Source organism: Hyla sarda, chromosome 4 (assembly GCF_029499605.1).
Source record: "Hyla sarda isolate aHylSar1 chromosome 4, aHylSar1.hap1, whole genome shotgun sequence".
Taxonomy (NCBI): domain Eukaryota; kingdom Metazoa; phylum Chordata; class Amphibia; order Anura; family Hylidae; genus Hyla; species Hyla sarda.
The window spans coordinates 212,919,591-212,941,097 of NC_079192.1; positions in this window are offsets into that span (position 1 = coordinate 212,919,591).

Sequence of the window (21,507 nt, forward strand, 5' to 3'; positions counted from 1 at the left end):
GTGGGGTGCACATACAAAAGCATGAAGCATCAAATCTAGGACAAATGAAGAGCACGTACATGCACTCACCGATAAGCAGAGACAGTCGGGTCTGGAAGTCCGGTGACGGAGTGTCGGGTCACGGTCACGGCATAGGCGCTGATGTATGGCGCCTATCCTTCCAGTAATTATCAGATGCTGTATGCTTCAGAGGAAGGTGTATTTACCCAGAGCAGGAGAGGTTTGCTATGGAGAATTCCTTGTACTCTGGACAGATCCTGACATGGATAGATGTGTCAGCAGAGAGCACTGTGGTCAGACTGAAAACAATTCCAGAAAGAAATACAACTTCCTCTGGAGCATACAGCAGCTGATAAGTACTGGAAGGATTATGATTTTTATATAGAAGTAATTTACAAATCTGTATAACTTTTTCTTATCAGGTCACAACCCGAAGGACGGGATTGATGTCGGCTGCACCCCAGAGCCACTGTTTGTTGGCGATATACGTGAAGTGGTGTTGTGCCCACAGCACAACACACCCAGGTGAGCACATTTCACCACAGCATACCATCCATTGATTGAAAGGAATAACGGCACATGATTTCGCTATTTTCTGTTTATTTTTTTCTCAAATAACGCATCTATAACTTTCTTATACCAGTCGATCTAAAAAGAAATGTTTCCACTGGAGTACCCCTTTAAGACTTTCTGTTTCTGACCTTGTATATCTAACTTTTCTCCTTTCCCTAGCTTGGCCCTATGACCTTATTAAGGCTATGCACTGTCAATCTGCCACTTAGAGAAGATCATCCATGTAGGTAGGGACATTGGTGTGGGTGGAGGGCAGAGCTGCATGGCAGAGGCCTAAGTAACTGTTTTTTTTTAAGGTCTACAGTGTGCAGAGAGCTGTAACATTTACTCAAATCTTTAGAATACATTCACTTTCATGTGCTAAAGCACTAAAGAATTATTACTTAGCAGTATCTACGAAAACGTCACTATTTAAAGGGACAGTGAAGAAATCCTTCTCATGAATTTTAAGTTGTACCACAAAGCTGTACTATAGAATCTTTAAGCATATGTATTGTACTGGATTGGTTCAGGAGTTAAGTAAAGTTCAAGTCGTTTCACTGAACATTAGCATCAAAGGTCTCATTCAGGGAACAGCCTTTATATGAAAATAGATGAGGGATAAAGGGACATCAGCTTGATACCACTTAGCTATATCACTTGCTGCACAGGGAGCACTTCCCTCAAGTCATCATCCCCCATGTCATTGTCCCCAGTGCTTGATATACAACCATTACAAGTTACCCACCTGCTAGTATAAAACAATGGAAACCTGTTAGATTGGAAACTGTGCTGGTGCTGCCATGTGGACACAGGTACCTTGTTACATATTTGGTGGCACTGCCCCATCCCCTTTTGGATGGAGGGAAAGCAGCTGATCAACAAGGCATGTTCCTCCTTCATATCTCTCAGCTTAAAGGTTCTGAGGCTAACTTGCAGATTATTGCTCTAGCACATTCTACCCCAGCTTTGCATCACTCTAAAAGCTCACTGGCTACCCATATGATATCCTAAGCCAAGCTCTTGATACCTCTATTATGTCTCAGCTCCTCCACACCTTCTGCACAGCAATGGATTTGCTGCCTGGGAGAGCTGACTAGTTGGGCAGATGAGAACCATTATCACTTAAGATTTGGTCACCTAGGCTAATATATGGGCAGGTGCTTGCTACTACCCCATCAAAGATTATCTGAATGATGATTTAATCTATTACCCCCAATACCCTCCTGACTCTTGACTTCTCAACTTCAACTTCACACCCTACAGATACACTGCGGTGCCAGAAAGTTAAACAGATTTGTAAATTACTTCTATTTAAAAATCTTAACCCTTCCAGTACTTATCAGCTGCAGTATACTACAGAGGAAGTTCTTTTCTTTTTGAGTTTCTTTTCTGTCTGATCACAGTACTCTCTGCTGACAACTCAGTCGATGTCAGGAACTGTCCAGAGCAGGAAAGGTTTGCTATGGGGATTTGCTCCTGCTCTGAACAATTCCTGACATGGACAGATGTGTCAGCAGAGAGCACTGTGGTCAGACAGAAAGGACACTCAAAAAGAAAAGAACTTTCTCTGCAGTATACAGCAGCTGATAAGTACTGTAAGGTTTAAGATTTTTTTTAATAGAAGTAATATACAAATCTGTGTAACTTTCTTGCACCAGTTGATTTGAAAAAAAGTGTTTTCCAGTGGAGTACCCCTTTAAATGGGCTCTTTAAAGTGTACCTATCTTTAACAAAAACTTTTTATATAATGTAGATACCATTATATGTATATTTTTTATATACATTGATTAATAATTTTTTTTTTTTTTTGGGTGAAAAAATGCTGTCCCTGCAGCTATTGCCTGTGTGTCTCTGTGAGGAGACCAAATACAGGAAATGACAAGCAGGGCTCTGTGCAGGCTCCTGGCTTGTCAATCATACTGATGTGTGAGCCTGAGGCGTGTGACAGAGCCTCACTGTGTAATAGATGTATCTGTGTTTTTTTCCTTCCATGTAAAAATGTTCATTTAGGAGCCCCTCCCCTCTCTGCTCACTCATCTTGCCCCCACCATCATCTGAAAACTTTGAACAAAGAAAGCCCGGGAATGACTCAGGAATGGCATGCTTTTCCCCCTAGCAGGGGGTGGGAACTTATGCTAATTGCAGAGGTTATATAAACAAGGGGCCTGCTTGTGTGTCTGTGTGAATTACTCCAGTGCATGCACAAAGAAACAAAGGCCTTTTTGTATTTGGAAGGGAGTAGGATACTTACCAGGCTATCTGATTAAATCTATATTAGAATTGGTGCCCAACGTGGGGCACTGGGTTTTTAGGGCTCATCGACAAGTTGCTGGATACGGAGTGGAGAGATTTAAACAAAGGCTGAATGGCAGACGGAAATTGATCACCTCCAGACGTATGGTAGGACATTCTTGTACCTAGCCAAATGTACCCCTGTCTCCCCTTTGTCTTATCTTTCTGCTCTAAGACGACTTGCTTGAGGTTCTCTTCCCTGTGGACCCTTATGGACCAGGACCCCATCTCAAAGGACGAGGAACCCAACTGGCACCCAAGGAACCAGTCTGAGACCCATTTTGAAGACACCCCATCAGCTTCAAGGTGGCCCAAGGGTTATACACGGGGCAATGCCCCTCATGATGCCCCTACTATGTAAGTTACCTTTAGCCCTTCTCAAGCAGCTACTCTTGTAGCTCAGCTCCCAGACCCAGAGAAGCAATCAATGCCCTTTTACCGTAGGATCCGGGAAATCCAACAGACCTACTCAGCTTCATTCAAGGATCTACAAAGCATATGTCAGATTAAAGCTGGGGATGCTTACTGGCCAATTATGGAACCTGATCTTAGGAAAGGAGACTACCCTGAAGATACCACATACCAGTCAGGCATCTATTTCTGTGAACGCCTGTTGAAGTGGGCCCAAGACAGATTAGCCGATCATGCGACCAATGTCCATGATGTTAGTCAAGACAAAGGGGAATCGGTTGAAAAATTATATGCCCGACTCAAGCAACTTTTCTGTGACCTTGGATTTGACTTATCCAACAAATCACATTTACAGATGTCGTCCTCTGCTTTTGTCAATGGCCTGAAAGATCCCATAAAGGAGGGTCTTGTACTGTCACGCCCGGAAAACAGAGTGTTGACACTTGATACCCTACTCTTAGTGGCAAAAGGTCTAACCAAGCTCTCACCAAGAAGCCAACCCCTCTTATGATGACTGAGGACCTCCCTAACCCACCACCTGGACGACGCCAACCTCCAGTCTGTTTCAACTGCCACAACCCTGGGCATTTCCGACGTGAATGCCCAAGAAGATCTGGAGGCCCCAAGGGCCAGTACTCGGGCAATTACCAGCACCAGCAACATAATGGACTCACTGGTACACCAGACCCCAGGTACTTCCCAAGCCAAGGACAAAGACCCATGCAGAACCATCTGGATCTGCTCCCATAGGATTTGGGCAAGCCTGTGTCTCACTCACCAGCTATGGCAGTATCAGCAAACAACAAAGAAGGCCCTTTGGCTAGAATTACTCTACTCATCGAGGGACACCCCACCACTTTCCTGATAGACACAGGTGCAGCCAGAAGCATTAATAGGGCTCAAGATCTACCTGATCCCTTTTTCCTGTCCACCATTGACGTCTCCTGTGTGGGTGTTGACGGTATCACTAGGAGCAGCCCACTCACGAAGCCTCTACTTGCTGGCTAGATTTGTTGTTTCCTCCACCTGCCCACTCAACCTCCTGTCAAGACTGCAAGCCACTATCCGATTTGGAGAAGATGGTACCATCTCTGTGTCCTCTCCATTAGAGGCCGAGGATATCTCTCCCATGTGCTCAATCCCTTTACTCCTGGCCCTGGAACAAGTTTCTCCATCCACTATACCGCCTGAAGTGTTGGCCCGTATACCGGAATATCTGTGGTCAACTGGACCTGAAGACATAGGTCGCCTAAGAGTGCCACCAGTGACTGTGGTCCTTAAACCGGGAGCACCCCTTCCAAGAAAGCTGCAGAACCCATTGAAGAGTGCCCAATCAGAAGCAATCTCTAAACAAGTTCAGACCTTAATCAACAATGGGGCTCTCACACCCTGCACATCTCAGTGTAACACGTCTCTGTTCCCAATTAAAAAGAAGACTCCAAAGGGAGAGCCTGAAAAATATAGGATGGTTCAAGACCTGAGAGCTGTCAATGAGGCCACAGTATTGGACACCCCTATTGTTCCCAACCCCCATACACTGTTATCGGGAGTGCCTCCTACTGCTAAGTATTTCACAGTCGTGGACTTATCTAATGCTTTCTTCAGCATACCTTTAGATCCGAAATGCTGGTACCTATTTGCTTTCACACATGAAGGACAACAGTACACCTGGACCGTGATGCCTCAAGGAGCTCAGAACTCCCCTAGCCAGTTTTCCAAGGCCATGACTCTCATCCTATCCACTTGTCAAGCGCAGAACCCATCTATAGTGCTTCTTTCATATGTGGATGATCTCCTTCTGTGTGCTGACGACCTTCCATCTGCTGAGAGACACTCGGAAAGCCTGCTCTGTTACCTAGCCGATCAGGGTTGCAAAGCCTCCAAACAGAAGCTTCAATGGTGCTCCACCTCAGTTGTGTTCCTTGGCCATTACATTTAGCAAGGAACTAGACACCTTACTCAGGACAGAGTGCAAGCAATACACAACCTTCCAATATCAGGAGGGCCCAAGGCTCTACATGCTTTCCTGGGATTAATCTCCTACTGTCGGTCATGGATCCCAGAGGCCTCTCTATTGATGCAACCACTCTATGACGCCTTGAAGACAGACCCCTTCGACCTTCCTGAGGAAGCCATTTCCAACTTCTTCAAACTCAAAAATGCCATCACCTCAGCACCTGCTCTGGGACTACCGGACTATGATAAGCTTTTTAAACTGTATGTGTCAGAGTGACAGGGACATGCTACTGAAGTCCTCTCTCAGTCTCATGGCAACAGAATGCGACCAGTAGGCTACTACTCCTGCAGACTTGATGCCGTGGCCATAGGAGGCCCACCCTGCCTTAGAGCTGTGTTTGCTGCACAAGCACTCCTGGATAAAACTGCTGACCTAGTTCTGGGACACCAACTCATTCTTCTGGCTCCACACGACATCTCTGCTATACTAAACCAGACTCAACCCAAACATCTCTCCACAGCACGGCACCTCAGGCTCCAATGCTCCCTGTTGATACCCGACAATGTCACTCTACTGCGATGCAATGTATTGAATACTTCCACTGTGCTTCCACTTCTTCAGGGGGGAGACGAAGGGAACGATGATGATGATGAAGATTGTCATGAGGATTCCAGTCACACAAAACACTCCCATGACTGTTTTGAACTCATGAAAATGGAAACAGCACACTTGCCAACTGTAAGTGAAACCTCGCTGCCCAATCCAGACCTCACTATGTTTGTGGACGGTTCAAAATTTGCAGATGAACACGGAAGATACCACACAGGATATGCAGTCACGACAGAAGATGCAGTACTAAAAGCTGAGGCCCTACCTCCTACCATGTCAGCACAAGAAGCTGAACTTCAAGCCCTGACCATGGCATGCCGCCTGGCAGAAGGAAAAACAGCAAATATCCACACAGATTTGAGATATGGTTTTGGCATCACACATGATTTTGGAGTCATCTGGAGAACCAGAGGCTTTCTGACAGCAGCGGGGACACCAGTGAAACATAGCATGGCCATCAGGGATCTGATGGATGCTCTACTCCTCCCAACTCTAGTGGTGATTCTGAAAGTTAGGGCTCACGCACGAACTCTAGGGAAGCAAAGGGCAATCACCAAGCGGATTCTGCAGCCAAGCAAGCAGCCAGAAACTCACAGGAAAAGAAGAGCAGAGTGGAAAATACCTCAATGCTGGCTCTACAAACCCTACCAGTGGACAAATCCCAACTTAACGAACTTCAAGAGGCAGCAAAGGCTGAAGAAAAAGAAATATGGAAACAGAAGGGGGCTGTGTTGAATAGGAATGGCTTATTCGAAAATAACAGGAAACCCTGCTTACCAAGAAGTATGTATCCAGCAGTGGTACAGTGGGCACATGGTGCCGTTCATCTGTCGAAAACTCTCATAAATGCCCTCATCTAGAAATATTATACAGCACCAGGGATCACGCCACTAACAGAAATTCCCCTCAAGTCCTCTGCTATTTGTGCAAAATGTAATTCAGGCCGTAGAGAGAAGACACCCCAGAAACACCTTGCAAAATCATTATATCCATTCCAAAGGATACAGATCGACCACATCCAGATGCGGAAGATCTGATTACGCCCTTGTGGTGGTGGACATGTTCTCCGGAGGCCTACGTGGTGGTCAATATGACAGCCATAACCAAGGCCAAGAAACTACTCAGTGAAATAGTGTGTCGGTATGGAGTACCAAAACTAATAGAAAGTGACCAAGGACCTGCATTCACAGCCACATTGAATAAAGGAATCTGGTCTGCACTAGGAGTTACTTTGTCTTTTCACACCCCCTATCATCCCCAGAGCAGTGGGAATGTTGAAAAGATGAATGGTACCCTTAAAACTCATATGTTGAAAATGTCCCAAGAAACTGGATTGCCCTGGCCTTATAGTTTACCCATAGCCCTCTATAGTGTCAGATACACCCCTAGAGGAGAAAATTCCCTATCCCCTTATGAGATCTTGTTCAGCACTGCCCCTGGATTAGGGTGTTACTATCCTCAGCAGCTACAAATGCAATCTGATGCCCTAACTAATTATGTGACCGCATTGTCAAGAGAGTTGACTGAGATACATGCCCGAGTGTTTTCTTCTATTCCAGATCCTGAAGCAGATACTGGAACTCCCAAGCTATTGCCTGGTGATTGGGTACTAATAAAGACATTTGTGAGAAAGAACCCTCTCGAGCCCAGATTTGATGGCCCGTTCCAAGTCTTGCTGACCACAGCCACTTCAGTTAAAGTGGGAGGAAGAACACTTGGATCCACGCCTCCCACTGCAAGAAGGCATTTTAGAGGACTAAAAAGCTACACTGCCCAGACCATGATGATTATATATATCCTTTTCTCAGTATCTATGGCACTAGGCCAAAAAGTAGCCATTACTCAAAAAAAGTGACCTAAGCACATTCTGGTATAATTCCTCAAACACCCATGTAGCATCATTTTCCTTTGATTACTGTAAAATAGTTAGCTGTCCAAACCAGCGCTGGCAATGTAGTATGTATCACCCATCTCAGTCAACTTAGATTTGTGTCACTGATGAGTACTGGGGGGATAGGTGTGCCTATTGGGGAGCAGTAGGGTGGAACACAGGGGAGGACTGGAGATATAAGCCAGAAAGTGCCTTAAGGAGAAAGGATTTAAATGGGAAATCCTTACTCACCCGAATGACCCTGATCAAAAAAGGGACATGTCATCACGCTGGGAGAACAGGAAGCAATATGCCATTTACACTAACCATTGAGAACCCTGGGCCCCAGGATGCAGGGTTATATATAATGGGAACCGTGGGAGGAGGTAAAATGGGGACATTTCAGCTTAAAGATATGTATAAATCAAGAGAGTGGAAAGACCCAATTGCACCTTTGATTATTGCTTTAAGACAACATATTCAGTTTTCTAATAAAATGGTAGCTATTGCCAACCCCACTTTTAAAGACACCATGGCCATAGAGACAGTGTAACGCTGAGCACTCTGGGCCCCGCTTCCCCTCTGGAGCGCTCACGGCGTTACTCCTCTGCTTGCAGCGCTCCGGTCTGCGAGTCTGACTGGGAGCGCTGCTCTATGTCCCTCGGCGGGGATACGATCCCTGCGGCGGGACATGCCCGCCCGCGGGTCGCCTCCCGTGTCTCTTACCGGCCCCATCCTTCTGCTCAGTCCCGACGTGCGCGGCCCCGCTGTCTAGGGTGCACGCGCGCCGCCTCTCTCAGATTTAAAGGGCCAGTGCACCATTAATTGGTGCCTGGCCCAATTAGTTCCTAAGCACTTCCACTCCATAAAAACCCAGTTCCCCTTCCTGTCCCTGCCGGATCTTGTTGCCTTGTGCCCTGAGAAAGCGTTTCTGTGTGTTCCATTACCTGTGGATCCAGACCCTTGCCGTTGCCCCTGACTACGAACCATTGCCCACTGCCCAGACCTTCTACTATGTCCGACCTTGCTCTTGCCTTGCCCTTGTGTACCGCGCCTGTCTCAGCTGTCAGTGAGGTTGAGTCGCTATCGGGTGGAACGACCTGGGGGTTACCTGCCGCTGCAAGTCCATCCCGCTTTGCGGCGGGCTCTGGTGAAAACCAGTAACCCCTTAGATTCCGTTCCCCTGGTACGGCCCACGCCATCTCCTCACTGACACAGAGGATCCACCACCCGTTTCCTCTCCGCTTACCAGTCCGGATCCTGACAGACAGGATGCTCTGATACAAATCTCTGGTTAGAATGGATGAGGTATTCCGCCAACAAGTCCAATAAATCCGACTGCTATGTCTGTGGCAGTGCAAGACCCCATCTAGGTACAGTTCCATTGAATATTCCTGAACAGGCAGAGGAAAGCTTTCTTAGCCTGTACACTAATAGTTCCACAGACCACATCAGTTGTGAGAACTGGAAGAAAGAATACCCCATAACTACCAACACCCCCTAGCCAGGAGAGAGCATAACTATCTACCCTGGGAACTACACATGTTATTCTGTCCCAGGAAACCAGGGTAGATTTATGGGGATCTTTAGCAAGGGTTATTGCTCCTCATAAAGAGAAATAGACAAAACCAAGTTACAGAACCAGGTTCAGTCACTAGGGGATATATATTGGTTTTGTGGGGATATGAAACTCAGAACTCGATTAGAAGGGAACTGGACTGGAGAATGCGCACTAGCTAAGGTTCTTATGCCCATACACATTTTCACTACTGAACATACAGAGGAACCCAAATCACACTCTAGAAGTAAACATTCAGCCCCCGATGGGAGCCTGGACCCCCATGTATATATTGATGCTATAGGAGTCCCAACGGGGGTCCCAGATCAATTTAAAGCTAGAGATCAAGTAAAAGCCAGATTTGAGTCTATAATACCCCAGATTTCCATAAACAAGAATGTAGATTGGATTAACTATATCCATTATAATCAGCAGAGATTTATACATTTCTCAGTGGATGCTCTTAAAGGTCAGGCGGAACAACTAAGTGCCACATCCACTATGACATTCCAAAATCGTATGGCATTAGATATGGTGTTAGCGGAAAAAGGGGGAGTATGTAAAATGTTTGGGGAAACCTGTTGTACCTATATCCCAGCCAACACAGGACCCAATTGTAAAGTAACCATAGCCATAAAGAAATTAGAAGACCTATCGATAGAACTTAAAAAGAATTCTGGAATCTCAGACCACTGGGATCAATATTTTGATTGGATGGGAGGGTGGAAAAAGACTTTGGCCCAGATAGGAATAACCATACTTATAATCCTGATAATCCTTGCCTTTGTTGTGTGTTGTGTTTTGCCTTGTTTAAAGAAGATGTGTGAGAAGGCTGTCGAATTTGGACTATGAGACTACAGAAGAGGCCTATACCCCATCACAGAGCTTCAATGCCATCTATAAAATCAGTAAACCTTAGGGACAGCATCTGATTCCATATGTGTAAAGTCTGAGGCTAAGGGGGTCCATGGACAAGCCATGGGTCATCTAAAGTACAATGAAACGTTCGAGAAAACACATTGGGGCAGATGAGTTAGGATGATGGAAATTAAAGAAAGGTAAAATGATCATTTTTAGGGGGGTTTGTAATAGATGTATCTATGTTTTTTTCCTTCCATGTAAAAATGTTCATTTAGGAGCCCCTCCCCTCTCTGCTCACTCATCTTGCCCCCACTATCGTCTGAAAACTTTGAACAAAGAAAGCCCGGGAATGACTCAGGAATGGCATGCCTTTCCCCCTAGCAGGGGGTGGGAACTTATGCTAATTACAGCGGTTATATAAACAAGGGGCCTGCTTAATAAAGATCAGAAGTATTTTACCACTGACCAAGTGTGTGTGAATTACTCCAGTGCATGTACAAAGGGAGTAGGATACTTACCAGGCTATCTGATTAAATCTGTATCAACTGTATGGAGCCCTGTGTGTCCTCACAGAGACACACAGACAATAGCTGCAGGGACAAAAATATAAACATTTTTTAACTAATGTATATTACAAATATACAGATAATGGTATTATCTAAATTATATAAAAAGTTTTTTGTTAATGACAGGTACACTTTAAGCATAGGATTTTATATGGGTCATTTAGATCTAACCTCAACATTAATCATGAAACTGAAGAGGCTGCAGTTCAGAGAAGAGAGCAAAGCAACTCAGCCCCATTCACTTAGGATCTGGTTTCATTGGTTGGAGTCCCAGTAGTGGTTGGACCCTAAGGCCCCATTTACACGAGGGAAGTGGACAGTATAAAAAAATACTTACTAGAAGCCACATCAGTGTTCATGTTCTTGCACCTCTCTTCTTCTCTCCATGCAGCTTCTCCCTCTTCCTCCTCCCTCTCTAATCACCATAGGTATAAGATAGAAGTGGAGAAAATAGAATTTTTCTGTAATAAGATTTATTATAAAGGTCCTTACCATTGCTTCTTGATTTGAAGAAAATTAAAAATAAAACCGTAAAAGATGGAGCCTAACCGATGCGTGCCACATGCTACAACAGGTAAGCACTTGTCATACACAATAACCTCTACTTTATTATCTAATAATAGCCTATGTTGCACTATATAACAAAAAATCCAGAGAGCTTCCTCAATGGTACACACAAAGTTTTCATTTGTATTATAAAATGACAGTAATAAAATGAATACTAATGATTGTAGTGATCTACTTTCCTCTGATTACATTGTTCACATGATATCTAAGAGCTCATACACCACCTTATTATTACAGATGCATTTTTATCTCAATAATATCACAGGCATGTCCTATTTTATATTAGTACTACATAATGATTTCTATTCAATGCAATTAGTTAATGGGTTGCTGAAAACCCACTGACATAAGCATGAAATACATTTGACTCATTATTACCGGGTCAATCCGGAAGAGCGTCAACTCTTTATTACCAAATACTGTACATCCTTTAGCCCCTAATTATTATTAATATAATTGGAGGAGTTCAGTATTAATATATATATATATATATATATATATATATATATATATATATATGAAAAAGACCCAGTTCCCTCTTATATTTATGTTTTATACTTCTTTTAATCTGTTAGAGTAAAGTGTTCTAGAGTCATTTTATAAAATCAGTAAATGCACTTTGAATCTTGAGAAGTAGCACAATAATATTTGAGAGCTGGGATTAGGCTTTTGAGGATTTGCATTTCATATGTATTTTCCTTTCAGATAGGAAGCATGTAATCTACTCAACAAGATATTGAGGCAACAATGTTTGCGTCATAAAAATAAAGTAGTGGAGAGCATTGAAAAAAAATATCTACTATGGTACTGTAGTATAATCCAGTTATAATGTAATACTAAAACACAGAATAAATGACACAGACATGTTTTGTTCTGTTGTTGCTTGTGTTTTAATAACTATGAAGCTACATATACACATTATGGAAACATAATTATCATGATGAATAGGTGAACACCCACTTTGTTTATCCCTCTCTTTCAAAGGGTATTCCCATAAATTCTTATTTAACCTTGTAGTATATGTCAAAACACAAATTTTTGCTTATAGGTTTAAGAACCGTTCTTTCATCTAGGAGCAGTGGTCAGGTCAGGTGACATCACTCTCTGCACATAGCAGAAAAGTGCCAGGATTGCAGGAGCCTTATGGCTGGGTTTCCGCTTGTTTTTTTTTTTTACATCTGAAAACATGACAGAAAAAGTGCCACAGCTTTTTCCTGAGTTTTGGCAGATTTTCTGGTGTTTTTTCCACTGCCTTCAGGGTACCACACTGTGTGGTCGAAAGCAGAGTGCCCAACCCATGGAGTATAAGGAGGTGAGGAGTGATGTATAGCAGTATATCCGTATAGTACAGGGTGGGCCATTTATATGGATACACCTTAAGAAATTCAACTGGCCCACGATGACCAATCCACTTTCCAGGAAACTGTTCATCTAGGAATGCTCGTACCTGACACCAATAATGTGGTGGTGCACCATCTTGCTGGAAAAACTCAGGGAACGTGCCAGCTTCAGTGCATAAAGAGGGAAACACATCATCATGTAGCAAATTCGCATATCCAGTGGCCTACATGATGATGTGTTTCCCTCTCAATGCACTGAAGCTGGCACGTTCCCTGAGTTTTTCCAGCAAGATGGTGCACCACCACATTATGGGTGTCAGGTCTGAGCATTCCTAGATAAACAGTTTCCTGGAAAGTGGATTGGTCGTCGTGGGCCAGTTGAATGGCCCCCAATGTCTCCCGATCTGACCCCCTTAGACTTTTATCTTTGGGGTCATCTGAAGGCAATTGTCTATAATGTGAAGATACGAGATGTGCAGCACCTGAAACTACGGATACTGGAAGCCTGTGCTAGCATTTCTCCTGCGGTGTTGCTATCAGTGTGTGAAGAGTGGGAGAAGAGGGTTGCATTGACAATCCAACACAATGGGCAGCACATTGAACACATTTTATAAGTGGTCAGAAACTTGTAAATAACTCATGAAAGAATAAAGTTACGTTAAAACCAAGGACATCATTGTTTTTCTTGTGAAATTCCCAATAAGTTTGATGTGTCACAGGACCCTCTTCCTATTGAAAAAACAAAACTTGGATTCAAAATGGCCAACTTCAAAATGGCCGCCATGGTCACCACCCATCTTGAAAAGTTTCCCCCCCTCCACAAACAGGAAGTTAATATCACCAACCATTCCCATTTTATTAAGGTGTATCCATATAAGTGGCCCACCCTGTAGATATACCTTTGCTATGTGGCTTCAAAAGTAGCATATACACTGACAACCCGTTATATTCCTTATGGACATTGGACAAAAATGTACATTATGTGCCCTTGTATGTAATGCACCAGAATGTTCATTTACATCTTGTACAGCATTCTGTCTATGTAGTGGCTCTGTGCGTGATGACAGGTCGATGCAGGAAACAGAGCATCGTGATGTCACAGCTCCGCCCCCATGATGTCACGCCCTGCCCCCTTAATACAAGTCTATGGGAGGGGTGTGATGATCACCACGCCCCCTCCCATAGACTTGTACTGAGTGGGCGGGACGTGATGTCACGGGAGGGGGGGCAGAGCCGTGACATCAAGATGCTCTGTCTCCTGCATCACCGCGTCATGACGCACAGAGACTGTTTATTCTATAGTGATGAAGGTGGGGTGGCGGTGCAGAGATTGCAGGGGTCCCAAGCAGCGGGAACCCATGCGATCAGACATCTTATCCCCTATCCTTTGGATAGGGGATAAGATGTCTGGGCGGAGTACCCCTTGAATGATAAAAAGAGTGATGGTAGAGCTTCACTCCAGGGTGTAACTTTATAAAGCATAGTGCACACTTTTGGGACGTTGTTTAAATTATTAAAAAAAACACAACATTTAGATATTACATAAAAGAGAATTGCAAAATTCTCATTCATGTTTTACATTTGAAAACTACACAGTTATTCTCTAGCGAATTGTGGGAAAGTACAAAAAGAATAAATAAATAAACAAAAAGAGAACAGTGGTCATTTCGGTTGGTACAATAAAGCTTTACAGTATGTATCTTCATAGTTTGCTCTGTATAAACAAAGCATGTGCTTTTGTATAATTGGAAGATATAGAGAAGGAAGCTCTACATAAAATACTTAAACAAGGACCCAGGCCGAAGATACTGCGTTGCACACCCGATGTGCCCATAGATACTAATAATTAACAATAAACGGAGCAGTCCTACTAGGCTAGGAGAAAAAAGGTCATAGAAATCAGAAGAATTGAAATAATAGGAGAGAAAAAAAGTTTTTTTGTCAAAAATTGGACATTTATTTAAAATAACAATGATACTCTTGATTACCGTACTTAATGGTGATGTCCTTGGCAGGGCCCTTGCTTTGGACAACACACAATATAATACAAATGATATATAAAATGTAAAATACATAAAAACACAATTGCTAGTTAAAGTTGCACAAATGAAGTGGCTGGGACACAGGGTCTGTGCTATAGTAAGCACAGAGGGACAGTCTGGAAATTGCAAATGTCCTATTTGTTATAGGTGATGATTGGTGTGAATTGTAGTCTCAGTGAGGGTATTTAGCGCAAATAGCACTGAAAGATTAAATCCACAGTGTTGGCCATAGTTGCAGCGTTCGACAGCACTGGAGACTCCCAGGGGCGCTGCCAATAACAAGCAAACTGATGGGCAACTGGTCAACTTTTCATTTACAAAGGTTTTTATAAATCTCCCCCTATGTACTTACTAGGGGATTTTACCTAATTGAGGGGGGGGGGGATATGTTGCTAGCGAGGGCCTCTACATAGTGGGCTGGAATTATCTACCTACTGGGGGCATCTACCTTTTACCTTGCCCCAGGTGCTGCCAACTCATGCTATGCGACTGCCTTAAAATAATATGTCTAGAAAATCATAAAAGCCTTATTTACTTAGTTGAATTGTGTCTATGCACAAAAGATACATTTATTGGAAATTTCAGCTAGAAGTTATTTTTTAAACACAGTTTTAACAGATTGCTTTCTTAAGATAGCTTAATAATCCATATAATGTAAGATTTAACTATTTGCATAGGTAGGTTTGAGAGGGTGCAGACAAAATTAAATTGGAGCAGTAATTCAATATTAATTGTACCTTCATTTATTCATGTATTTTAATTTCAAGTGGTTATTTGAAGATGTACGCATTTTCATGAAGCCTGTTGGAGAGCAGTAACATTCTGTTAAGGGGTATTTCTATTTGAACAAATAATGGTTATTCTTTGTATTTTGAAAGTTTCCCAATATAATTTCTGTAAGAAGATCTCTCCTTGCTTTGATTTATTTGGAACCTGCATTGTTTACTTCCAGTGGATAACAGCCTATCCTGAAAATGAGATAAACATGAAAGATGCAGTAGGGATGGAAAAAATAGTAGGGAACAAAATTATAATTTTTAGAATTGTTTTTAAAATTAATTTTCAATCAGGGACCAATTTATATGAGCGGGCAGGGGCATAAAAATGTAGCCGACAATATAAAAAAATGCATAAAAGGGCAATGTATTTGTAAAAATAATATATATATTTTTAATTAATTATGTGAAACTTTTTGTTAATAATGTATTTTAATAATGTGTTTTATAAAGTGTGTTTTATTTTTACTACTTTACTATTTTACTATTACTTTATTCTCTCTATTTTTAACATTATTTAGGTGGAACAGACTGTTCCATGCTGGGAGCTGTAGTACCTGCACTAAGGACAGATCACCCCAGTTGTCACTCCTGACACCCGTTGCGATCGTCCTTTATATTCCTGAGATTCGGAGTGGCACTCTGCAGTGTTCCGCATCTCTGCTATGAACTCAGGCTGACCAGTGTTGTGAATAGAAATTCACATCACTGATTCATATTTGCCGCTCACAGCAGTGATTGGCCAGATGGGGCCGATCAATCACCGCTCTGAGCAGCATATATGAATTAGTGATGTGAATTTCTATTCACATTACTGGCAGGAGTAAAGATCAGAGATGTGGAGCGCTGCAGAGAGCTGCTTCCTGTCTCAGGAATGTAAAGGACGATCGCAACAGGTGTCAAGAGTGACACCCACTGCGATCTGTCCCTTACTGCAGGTACTACTGCTCCAACATGGAGCACACTCTGCTCTATGCTGGGAGCTGTAGTACCTGCACCAAGAGAAACATCACAGCATGTGTCACTACTGACACCCGTTGCAATCGTCCTTTATAATCTGGAGAAGTGGGTGGCCTGCCACACTTCTCTGCTCCCCTGCACGGCACTGTACTTGGCTGTGATGTGAAGTTCTCCTCACATCACAGATTCACATTTGGCGCTGAGAGTTGTGATTGGTCGGCACCATCCATCAGCACCAAATATGAATCTGTGATGTGAAGAGAATTTTACATCACAGCCAAGTACAGTGGCGGACAGGGGAGCGGAGAAGTGTAGCGGGCCGCCCACTACTTCAGATCATAAAGGACAATCTGTCTATTAGTGCAAGTACAACAGCTCCCAGCATGGAGCAATGGAGCAGTATGTTCCATGCTGGGAGTAGTAGTTAATGTTAAAAATTGAATAAAGTTGAAAAGTAGTAAAAATAAAACACACTTTATAAAATACATTATTAAAATACATTATTAATAAAAAGTTTCACAAATGTTACAATTACATGGCCCCTTTATCCATTTCTTATATTGCCAGCTTCATTTTGTCCACATTTCCCTGCCCGCTCACATAAATTGGTCTCTGATTGAAAATTTATACAAATTTTGTTCTAAAAAATATAAATGTTTTTCCATACAATTTTTTCCATCCCTACTGTATTTTTTTTTTTTAATGGTAACCTATGATATTTAATAAAAAAAAAAAAAAACTCAATTCCTTTTTTGGATATTCAAAAACATAATAGAAACTGCCCGCAAAAAGTGCCAATGTTAAAACCCACAAGGGTTTTTTTTTGTTCGGTGTTTTTTCCCTCCCGTAGACTTCTATGGGAGAAAAAAGCCAAGATTTTCCTGAAAGAAAAAAAACACCTCAACATGTTTCAAAAAGTTTCAACAAGAGATCGTTTATGAAAATCATCCTTTGAGCCCAAAATAGCTGAAAAACGCCAAAAGAATAAAAAAAATAAATAAAAAAGACAAACTCAAAAACACCAAGTGGATATGGCATTTTGCAGTTCCCTATTGACTTGTAGCTAACATCTGGCCGCTGTGTTTATTCAAGGAAAAGTATTTTGGCATAATTTGGCATAGTTTGGAAAAGCACCCTATTACTTCAAAATAAATAGGTAATGTACCTTTTTTACAGTCAAAATATTTATGAACATAAAAAATATTCGGCACACAGTTTTTGGAGCTCCCAGTGACACCCACTCTTGCTATGGAACCCTATCATTTCTGTGCGCAAAGCAAGAAGTGTGATGCAGCTTCAGCCAACAGTGGCTAGCACTAAGTGATGTCAGGGATCTGGGAATCATTTTAGCAATTTCCTCTGTTCCGCCCAGTGACATGCAGCCATATTATTTTCTTTGGTGGACATACTGTTTATAGAGCACCTTAGAAACTTTCAATCTAAAGGGGTACTTCCGCCCCTAGACATCTTATCTCCTATCTAAAGGATAAGGGATAAGATGTCAGATTGCGGGGGTCCCGCTGCTGGGGACTCCCGGGATCTCGGCTGCAGCACCCACCTCAACGGCTTCCAGCAACGCTGGAGGCTTTGGATCCCGACCACGCGAGCGGAAGAGCGTGACGTCACGACTCCACCCCCGTGTGACGTCACGCCCCGCCCATGAATGCAAGTCTATGGAAGGGGGCGTGACGTGTGGGGGACCCCCGCAAACTCACATCTTATCCCCTATCCTTTGGATAGGGGATAAGATGTCTAGGGGCGGAGTACCCCTTTAAAGTCCAGAGTAAGAAAAAAAAAAAGAACTAAACAGTCCATGTACTGTATGTTACATGATACCGATAGCACTGTTTTACTAATTATGAACATGTGCAAAGAGCTTTACTTTAAGAATTAACATTTGGAAATATTTCAGTTCACATAACTCATGCAAAATGCTTATTTTCTTCTTTACCTTTGCTGACTCAAAAATACACAACCCCCACAATCTATTTTATTTCTTTCTTTTTATTAACAAAAGCCAACAAATGGCTGGATAAATGTAACAGGAAACTACGCTGCATTCCCAAATGTGACATAATTAAGCTCTCAATTAACTTTAGTAGAATTGTTGCTGAAACCATGATGACTCATGGATAATTTTATATCTGTATGTCAGAGCCTTGTAACCAATTGTTTCATAGCCAAATCCAGCTTGTACTCATAAAGCTCTGTAATTCACTATACTATTTATTCACTTTAATCAATTATTTCACTGAGCTCTCAGAATGATGGAGAAGAAAGTGTGTAAGAACAAGGTCCATAGTCAAACCTTTAACAAGGCATATTACTCATTTAATCTAGATAGGCATCCCAGAAGGGCATGAGCAGCAAAATTGACTACAATATGTGTAAAAATGTGCAAACTGAAGAGCCATAATTCCAACAGTAAGGATCTCCCTATGGCCAGATCAAGTGCAGGCAGACCAGAATTTTATACCACTGCGATGACAATGTAAAGGCTCCCACTAGACTGATGCTTATATTGTGCAGTTGTCTACCTGTCCAAAAGCAGCCAAATGCTTAGCTCATGTGCAATGTGGTATCCTGCTGTATGTTCAGATTTTTACACTAGGCACAATGTCCCCCTTATTTGGCCTTCCTTTTAAACAATATGATTCTTTGACATGTTATGATGCCACTTGCTCCACTGCTCCTTATGTGGGTGGGATCCTGAGCTTTTGGACCACTTGATGTTTCAGCTATGTAGGTTTTTAGTTGGTATGTTTTGTTATCAGTTGTGATAAAAAGATTTCTATTGGCTAGGCTCTATTCTAAACCTTCTCCCATCATTATATGGCAATCCTCCTAGAAAAAGCCACGGCTGAAACAATCTCTGGGGACTTATGGAGAGATTTATTAAAACTTGTGCAGAGGAAAAGTTGACCAGTTGCCGATAGCAACCAATCAGATCGATTCTTTCATTTAAAAAAAAAAGGCCTCTGAAAAATTAAAAGAAGCAATCTGATTGGTTGCTATGAGTAACAGGGCAACTTTTCCTCTACACAGCTTTTGATATATCTCCCCCTAGGCTCTAGCTCTTGGTCTCTATGCAGCATGCTCAAATACTTTGTATGGTCAACTTTGTGGCTTATTGTAGAACCTTGATTGTGGATTTGACCAGTGACCTGTTTAAGCTGATACCAGATGTAATGCCATGTGGCACTCTGCATTTAGTATAACACACACTAGAGCCCAATAACATGCAGCAGTAGTTATTGCCTGTGGCGGTGTGGATTATAGTGTACAAATCACCTTGGAAATGTAAATGTATACATTTAGGAGACTAGAGTGAAAGATATTTTTGAACAGATCTATTTCACTAACTATCAATATTTGCCAGGAGCTTCACTTGGCATATCTTTTTTGCTGATCCAGGTACTATGAAAAGATGGCATATTAGTTATGTGTGTTACAACTGAGTTAGTTGTGATCACTTGCGTCACCAAAAATCATCTTTAGCCGCAAATCTCTCTGTGTAAACGGCCAACAATGATGTAAGTCAAGGGCTGCATGGATGATCCAGTGATTACTAGTTTATCCCTGTACTGACAATAATTGTAGTGGGTTACCAGGAAGGCAGTCCTGCTTTTGATAAAGAGGGCCTAGTTTTTGGGTTGACCAGGGATGTTATAAGGCCTCTTTTATCAAAATCCCATCTACATCATTTGGAAGATAGTGTTGTGGAGACATTTACCCGGTCTACAGTATCTTGGTATTGACCTAATGCTATCTTTGAAATTACATTACATTCTTTTGACCATTATTTATTGATTCTCCATTATATTTCTACTGCATGATCAAATTAGGTCTGTTTGTCTGTCTTTATTTTCTCCACATCGGGCCAAGTTGTCCAATAGGGTTAATCAGAGACATTGATAGGCCCTATGCCTTTTTATTTATTTTGGTAGTGTTATGTGTTTGTGTTGCCCATGTACTGTCAGGATCCGGACTGGTATGCAGCGAGGACACTGGAGGTGGATCCTCTGTGTCAGTGGTGTGATGGCGTGGGCCGTACCAGGGGAACGGAATCCTAGGGGGTTACAGGTTTTCACCAGAGCCCACCGCAAAGCGGGATGGACTTGCAGCGGTAGGTAACCCCCAGGTCGTTCCACCCGATAGCGACTCAACCTCAACTGACAGCTGAGACAGGCGCGGTACACAGGGACAAGGCAAGAGCAAGGTCGGACATAGCAGAAGGTCAGGGCAGGCAGCAAGAGTCGTAGTCAGGGGCAACAGCAGAAGGTCTGGGTACACAGGCTTGGGAACACACTAAACGCTTTCACAGATCACTAAGGCAACAAGATCCGGGGAGGACAGGAAGGGGAAGTGGGTTTAAGTAGTGCTTGGGTGTAAAACACTGATTGGGCCAGGCACCAATTAATGGTGCACTGGCCCTTTAAATTTCAGAGAGGCGGCGCGCGCACGCCCTAGAGAGCGGGGCCTCGCGCGCCCGGACAGAACAGCAGGAGGACGGGGCAGGTGAGGAGATTGGGATGCGACCCGCGGGCGCGTCCCTCTACGCGGATCGCATCCCCGCCGGTGATAACAGTGCAGCGCTCCCGGCCAGCGGGTCTGACCGGGGCGCTGCACACAGAAGAACGCCGCGAGCACTCCGGGGAGGAGCAGGGACCCAGAGCGCTCTGCGTAACAATAACCCCCTCCCCCTCTTTGGAGCCCAGGAATCTGCGGACAAGCTCCTTGCCAAAAATGTTGGCCTCAGGTTCCCAGGACCTTTCTTCATGGCCACAATTCTCCCAATCAATTAAAAAAAATCTTTTACCTCGGACGATCTTGGAAGCAAGGATCTCTTTGACAGCGAAGACATCAGAGGAGTCAGAAACAGGAGCAGGAACAGTAACCTTGGGAGAAAAGCGGATAAGCACAAGAGGTTTGAGAAGAGATGCATGGAAAGAGTTAGGAATGCGAAGAGAAGAGGGAAGATGAAGCTTGTAAGAGACAGAATTAATTTGAGTCTTGATTTTAAATGGCCCGAGGTACCGAGGACCAAGCTTGTAGCTAGGGACACGGAAACGGTTGTATTTGGCAGAGAGCCACACTTTGTCACCGGGGGCAAAGACAGGAGGAATTCTTCTCTTTTTATGAG